The sequence below is a fragment of the Carcharhinus amblyrhynchos genome, chromosome 13, assembly GCF_965287045.1.
Source record: "Carcharhinus amblyrhynchos chromosome 13, sCarAmb.v2.hapA, whole genome shotgun sequence".
Lineage (NCBI taxonomy): Eukaryota > Metazoa > Chordata > Chondrichthyes > Carcharhiniformes > Carcharhinidae > Carcharhinus > Carcharhinus amblyrhynchos.
In genome coordinates this window covers 77,669,174-77,676,736 of record NC_137336.1, presented here as the reverse complement: position 1 = coordinate 77,676,736, position 7,563 = coordinate 77,669,174, and the positions used below count along the sequence as shown (strand labels likewise).

The 7,563-nt window shown below is 41.7% G+C and overlaps 1 non-coding gene across 1 annotated transcript; it reads left to right on the top strand.

Moving 5' to 3' along the window:
* The first annotated feature begins 1,341 nt into the window (after window positions 1-1,341).
* trnak-uuu (transfer RNA lysine (anticodon UUU)) lies at window positions 1,342-1,415 on the top strand. The gene has a single exon. It is a non-coding gene; the product is annotated as a tRNA-Lys (tRNA).
* Window positions 1,416-7,563: the final 6,148 nt, after the last annotated feature.

Sequence of the window (7,563 nt, the reverse complement as noted above, 5' to 3'; positions counted from 1 at the left end):
TCACGGCACATGGGTGTAAGTGGTGATCTTGTGCTCAAAAATGTTTGAGGTCTGTGACTAAACAGCTCAGAAACATTCCTTCTTCAAATCCGGAGCCAGTCAGCTGCCATGAAAGTTATATCATTGTTATTATTATCATACGGACACTGATTTTTTTTCAGTAGGTGGATCAGTTAGTTAACTTCCATTGCGGTTCAATTAAGAAAGCTTGCATCCTCTTCTGGGCACCTGACATTACATAATCTTCACAAATTTACTGAGTCCCATACTTGACCCAGTGACAAGACGGTGCCAACAACCTACAGTGTATCTATTAATTTTGAAACTTAGTGTCTAATTCTTTGAAAGACAGCAATGTCAAATAGGAACAATGAAGTTTTCACAGAATTATTAGGTGTTGAGAAATGTCATTCGCATTGAAAAGGAGTCGTTACATTTCATGTCAGTTACTTTAATTTTAAGTGTATTCAATGTTTTGACATCAATTCGCAGCACAATAATGCAGCCACTGCTGAGGACATCACCACTCAAACAGGGACACTTCAGGGTCCGACCTGCAGCAACATGGCTCCGCCGGCACCGGTGTAGAATGGCTTCATTGGCAGAACAGCAGAGTCACCAGGAAGGGACTTAGTTATCGTTGTGATTGCGTTGGTCCATGAGCGCTCGGTGCTTGATGAATTCAGAAGGAAATTAAACAGGGTAAATAAAATTGGGTGATGGAATCCATGAATCCACTGGATAATTCCACCTGTCATAATACTCTTTGATTCCATCACACCCAAGGTCGAGCTGAAACCCCTTTCCAACATCTCTCCCTCATCGATTCCCACCCATTTCCTGTCTGTCACATTTTGCTCTTAATTCCAGACGTGTCCATGTTTAAACACCTTCAATAATTTTAAAGTGTTTGCAGATGTCGTAAGGTTGAAGATGTAATGTACGAAAATAAATTTTCATTATGGTTAGTTTCGTTTCATCCATATCCGCACGCACCCCACCCCGCCCCCCCGCCCCATCACTATCTCACTGCAAGCCTCACAGGAATAATGGCCAAGACGAAACAATGTTTAAAAGTGAACGTTAGGAATTGGCTTTCTTTAGAAGGATTCGGGTTTCGTGACAACAATTCGTCAAACAAGTTTTGGCGAGGCACTGATGTTTGAGTGAGAGAGCTGGATAATTGAGGGGAAGGCAGTGACTGTCTCAAACCCTATGGAGAGTACTTGTGTGATAGAAACAATCTGAAGATATTAGATGATAGCTGGAAGGAATGCAAAACTTCAAGCATGTGATATTCAGACCAACCAGTATAGGGCGCTCCGCGACTGGAGCGTCGGATTCCGGATAGCTCAGTCGGTAGAGCATTCAGACTTTTAATCTGAGGGTCCAGGGTTCAAGTCCCTATTCGGGCGATGCTTTTCAACTTCCATTTTCAAATGAGTCACACTCTTTCATGTGTCACGAGAGCCACTGGTCACTTTGCGTTTGCTCCAGACATACAAACGTGGATGTATTTCAATCCAATTTTGCACCAGATGGTTCTCAGCCTTGTCTGTCATGACGTTTCAAGTGCTCTCCGTCATAAGTAATGCTATTCCAGAACCCAGAAGGAATTCATAATGATTATTTTAAGATTAATGATCGAACTCCACTCTAACCGAGAGAAAGACCAGCAAATAACCTCGGTCGCATCTATTTTCAGTTAAATGATGTTTAGTTAAAGTTGATTTTCAGTTAATATTAAAATGCGTTTTAAGAGTTAAAGTAAAGCCGCTTGCACTGCTGGAGTCCGGATCCTTCCATTCCCATCCTACTCGTGTGTTTATCGAGTTGCATCTTAAATAGCGCTATCATATCTCCCACCGCATTCCCGGCCAGTGTGTTCCAGCTATTCACCATCCCCTGTGTAACAAAAAATGTTTTGCATATCTCCTATAAAAATTTTTCCTACATACCTTAAATCTATGTTCCCTAGTACTTAACTTTTCTACCCGAGGAAACAGCGTTTGGCTGTCCACTCTGTCCATGCCACGCATAATTTGTAAATCTCCATCAGGTCAACTCTCAGATTCCGTTATTCCAGTGACAGCAAAACTTTCCTCTTAGGTAAAACCCTCCAGTCCAGGCAACGCGATACGAAACCTCTTCGGCGCACTCCCCAAGGCATCCAAATTGTTCTGGTAGTGTAGCGATCAGAATTGTTCACAATACTCGAAATGAGGCCGAACTAAAGTTTTTTACAGCTGCAGCAGAGCTTGAATTTTACATATATATAGATATATACATTTATATATACACTTAGTGCCACGACCATTGAATGCACGCATGCCATATGCCTTCTTGCCTACTTTATCCACGTTGTTGCCGCTTTCAGTGATCCGTGGACATGCACGTCCAGATTTCTCTGCCTGTCAATACTCCTAAGTGCTCTTCCATTGATGTAGAATTCCTACATGCATTGGACCTCAGAAAATTCATGATCTCGCACAGTTCAAAACTTTCGAATGCAAAAGTCATTCAGTGAAATGAGCAGAAAGCTAGCACAATGATTTGAATTCACGTTTATGGGACAAGTGCATTATCAAACGAAGGCAAGGCTGAACTACTGTTGGACTTCGCACAAGGAAGACAGAGTAAGGATCGAAATGGAAGGATTTAATGAGGACCTTGTTCTGCCAAATATATCACATACTCAGCACTCTGAGATCAAAATGACAATTAGTTTATCTTTCCAAATCTCAAAGTGGATGGCATCACACTTTCCCATGACCACGAACAAATCAGCAACTCTCAAACTTTGCAGCTCGGAGGTAAGCAACGCCAACTTCACCAGTCGCTCTCCATAGCTGAAATTTCTCATCAGAGGCAACTTCATGGTCGATATCTTTTGTATCTCCTCCAGTGAAATCACTCTCCAAAGAGAGTTTCAAGCCAGAATTCTGTATACTATAGAATAATGTAGCTGTAACTCATCAAGCGTAATATACAGCTCCATCATAACCTCCGTGCTCTTATATTCGATGCTTTGTTTAACATATTAGGGCACCCCATATGCCTACCTAACCATTTTATCTACCTGACTGGCTGTTTTCAGGGCAATATGGAGATGAACCCCATGTCCCTACGGTCCTCTCATTCAAGTGACAACTCACTGTGAATGAATGGCTGTTTCAAGGCCAGAACAGACCAAATGCCTAGTAGCTGACATAGCTCAGCTGGGAGCGCATCAGGCTTTTAACCCGACTGGCCAAGGTTCATAATCCCTGTTCGGGTGTTGTTTTCCTCCCACCCTAAACACAGTTGTTGGACATGTGTGCTTTTTTCTCTTAAATAGATTAACCGATGTACTTCTTCGATATAACTTCATAACTTTAATATTTTTAATGTGTTATATATGTCCAGCGAGCCGTCTGTGAAAAAGAAATTAATCCTCACTTTACTATTCATTAGATCCAGGAAGGCAGAACGAGATCGCTGTCCACCCAGTCTCGCTGTGGATCAGTGCGAAAAATGTGTTCAGGGAAATCTGAAATAAAATTGATTCTTCCAAACAGGCAGTCTTACAAAGCGCAATGGCAACATTTGAAGAACACCTCATCTCAAGGTTCACTATAACTCAAACAGCCAAATAATAGGAAAATGTTAACAGGGAAATCGGCCGCCACCAGTTCATGTAATATTGGAGAGCAGCCAATCAAGTTCATTGTATCACTGTTCGGGTAGAAGCTTGCATAACTCAGTCGGTAAATTTTTCATCTGAGGATACAGGATTCAACTCCCTGTTCGGGTGTTGCTTTTCAACTTGAACAAAAACTCTATTCGTGTCGCCGCACAGAAGTCATCCTTTTCTTTCTCAGAAATTCTAACTCCCGCCCTTTATTGATCTACGAGTTATTTTGACCTAGTTTCGTAAGTTGTCGTTCAGGATTATCTAATTTCTTATCACTATGCACATCACAAAGTTCTTTGAAATTCCTGCCATCTCCATAATCTCAATGTCACTTCTTTTTAATGACACAAGTCTTCAACCCTCATTTGACTGTTACATTTCATATACAGTTTGAACTTTGCAGTCGAGTCCTTTATTTTGAAACATTAGTTTATTAAGTTGTTGTTTCAAAACGTTTATTTGACAAGTGGATACTCCCTCTACTGGCAGAGTATTACAATTGTAACTCATTGAGAGGAGATTTCCGATATGCTGCCAGGGCTCTTTTTCCAAAGGAGATGAGGAATTAGCCATCATGTCCAGAGCATATTCTTAATCAACATCAGCAAGGCAGATGATCACGTCATTGGAGGAGCTTTTCCGATGAAAATTGGTTTCTATGGTAACTTCACGCCAGAAGTAAAAAGGCAATATTGGGGCCTATGATGAAAAGGGCTGTAAAAAGAGGTGTGTCTCTTACATAGATTTAGTGCATAAATTCAAGCGGTTTTTTTTTAGACAACCCCGTTAATAAGGCAGCAATTATTGTTTGATCGATTTAGATGCGGGATGTTAAAGAGTTTCATCTTCATACTGAACGCGTCTTCTATTCAATAGCGTGATGCGGAATATTTGTTTTTAAGCAGATGGCCACAGACTTACCAAAATATAACAGGCATGTTTCAAAGTTGATTTGCCAAAGAAAGGGTGAAGACCACAGAGAGTTCTGACGTTAACCGGGGAAATAGCGATTACGTTCGCCAAGAAGCTTAACCATCTCCTCCATCTCTCAAGTGAAACAGGGATTACTTGTACTTTACACATTATGTATACTGTGTTCGCGGTGGGCTGTTCCATTCCTCAGGGAAGAAACTTTTATTAAATTAAGTGTTCTTTGGAACTCTATTGTATAGGTTGAGGCCCCGCCCTTTTCCTTGTTCACCTATCACTTTAACTCTCTAATGCATCATAATGAGGCCAGCATTACATATTTGGCTTTGTGTGGTTCCATGAAAGAGGAAGTGCAGATTTTTTTAAAATGTAAATGCAGCTATTCTATGAAAGTGTACCAAACTGCCTTAATTCCCCCTCCCACCCTTACCCAACTGTCAATTTCTGTCTAAGTGATCCTGTCATCCCCTATATGCCTTTCCTTAACAGTGGGATCGTATTTTCAGTATTTGCAGCTGTTAATTTAAAAAAAAGTCCTAAGGATCTGGCCATCAGTTCCTGGGAGTTCACACGCTTTTAGTGGCAATCATTCCTCCAATAGTTTTTCGATACTCAGACCAGTTGCTCTTTACGTACATTATATCTCCAATGTACAGACATGATCTGAAAATCCCATCATGGGTTAATTACAGGTAAATTGGATTCAAAAAAACGCCTAGAACTTTTGATAGAAAAATTCTACCTGGATCTTAATGTGTCCAAGCAATTTACTTGACTCCAATTCCAAACGTCGTCGGGATCGTTGGAAAATGTATGATTGGAAACGAGAGGGAAAACACACCTAGTTCGGAACAAGCTATTAGTTTGCAGAAAGACATTGAGAGCGAAAATGTCGGGATAATGGGGCACACTCAAATTGGCAGTTTTCACACAACGATATGCAGAACTTTGACCTTACGATTTGTACTGGGCCCACTTTTCTCATTCTATGTCAAGCGAATAAAGAGAGAGCCTCAGTCTAAAATCATGCATTAAACCACTTTGGTGGCCCAGAAGAAAATGTCGATGGGAGCATAAAATTGCAAAATGCCACTGCAGGTTGAAGTCAGTGCATAAAATGGTGGCACATGGCGTTCAGGAGAGGAAAGTCTGAAGCTATCCATTTCAGACCTAAGGACGTTCAGAGGAGATGGACAGTGATCTATTGGAGAGTAGTCGAGTCACAAAGATCGTCGTGTAGAAACAAAACACACAAATTCTATTGCAAACGTGATGTGCTTTTTTATTTCAAGAGTTGAGGGATAAAAAGGAGGGAGATTTCTTGTCAGAAATGTTCCATTTATTGTCAACCTGTAAAACATAACACTGTGCGTCATTGGAGATGCTAAGAGATAGGGACAATTCTGTTTTGCCAAACTGCAGAAGACAGATGCTGCAGCGCACAGTCATGTCGCAATTGAAGTCTTCGTTCAGCAACAACCTTTTGGTCCTGGTGGAGGAAACTCTGAACAACGAACAAAGAACAAAGAAAATTACAGCACAGGAACAGGCCCTTCGGCCCTCCAAGCCTGCACCAACCACGCTGCCGACACAACTAAAACCGCCTACCCTTCCAAGACCATATCCCTCGTTTTCCCATCCTAATCATATCTTGGTCAAGATGCCGCTCAAAAGCCACTATCATTTCGGCTTCCACTGCCCCGGCAGTGAGTTCCAGGCACCCACCACACTCTGTGTAAAAGATCTGCCTTATATATCTATTTTAAACCTATGCCCCCTAGTAATTGATATTTTCATCCTGGGAAAAATCTACTCACCATCCACTCTGTCCATGCCTCTCATAATACTGTAGACTTCCATTCGGTCGTTCTGCAACCTCCGTCGTTCCAATGAAAACAAACTAAGTTTCTCCAACCCCTCCTCGGAGCTAATGTCTCCATAACAGGGAACATGCCGAAACATTTTCTGTAACTTCTCGACAGCCTCCACATTCTTCTGGTAGTGTGGGGACATGAATTTAACACCATATTCCGAGTGAAGCCTAACTAAGGTTCTATAAAGCTGCAACATGAATCGTCAATTTTTAAACACAATGCCCTGGCCAATGAAGGCAAGCATGCTCTATGCCTTCTTGACTACCTTCACCACCTGCGATGCCTCTTTCAGGGACTTGTGCACTTATATACACAGATTCCTTTGCTTTCAATACTCCTAAGGGTTCTGCCATCATCTGTATTAGACCTTCCAAAATGCATACCTCACATTTGTCTGGATTAAACACCTTCTGCCATCACCCTGCCCAAATCTCTAACCATCTATAACCTGCCGTATCCTTCGATGGTTCTCATCGCTATCTGCAAATCCACAAATGTTTGTATTGTCCACAAACTTACTAATCAAACCAGTTCCATTTTTCTCCAAATCCACTGCTACTCTTTGTCTCCTGTTACTGAACCAGTTTTGTATCCACTTTCCCAGCTCACCTCTGATCCCATGCAACTTCACCTTTTGCACCAGTTTGCAATACCTTGTCAAATGCCTTCCTGAAGTCCTTGTGGACAACATCCACTCTCCTACCCTGGTCAGTCATCTTCGTCAGTTCCTCTAAAAACCTTATCAATTTAGTGAGACACTACCTCTCTTTCACAAAACCATGTTGCTGCACACTAATACGTTTGCTTAATTCCAAGTGGGATTAAATCCTGTCTCGAGTAATCCTCTCCAATAATTTCCCTTCCACTGATGTAACACTCACCAGCCTGTAATTACCTGCATTATTACAAAGATTTCTCTCAAGGCCCCAGCAATTTCCTCCTTTGCCTCGCTCAGTATTCTGTGGTGTATCCCATCAGACCCTGGGGATTTGTCTTCCTTAATGTTTCTCAAAAACCCCAGTACCTTCTCCTTTTTGATAGATGAGCCTCTCGGCACATCAAACTACAGAGTCCCCTCTAACTATT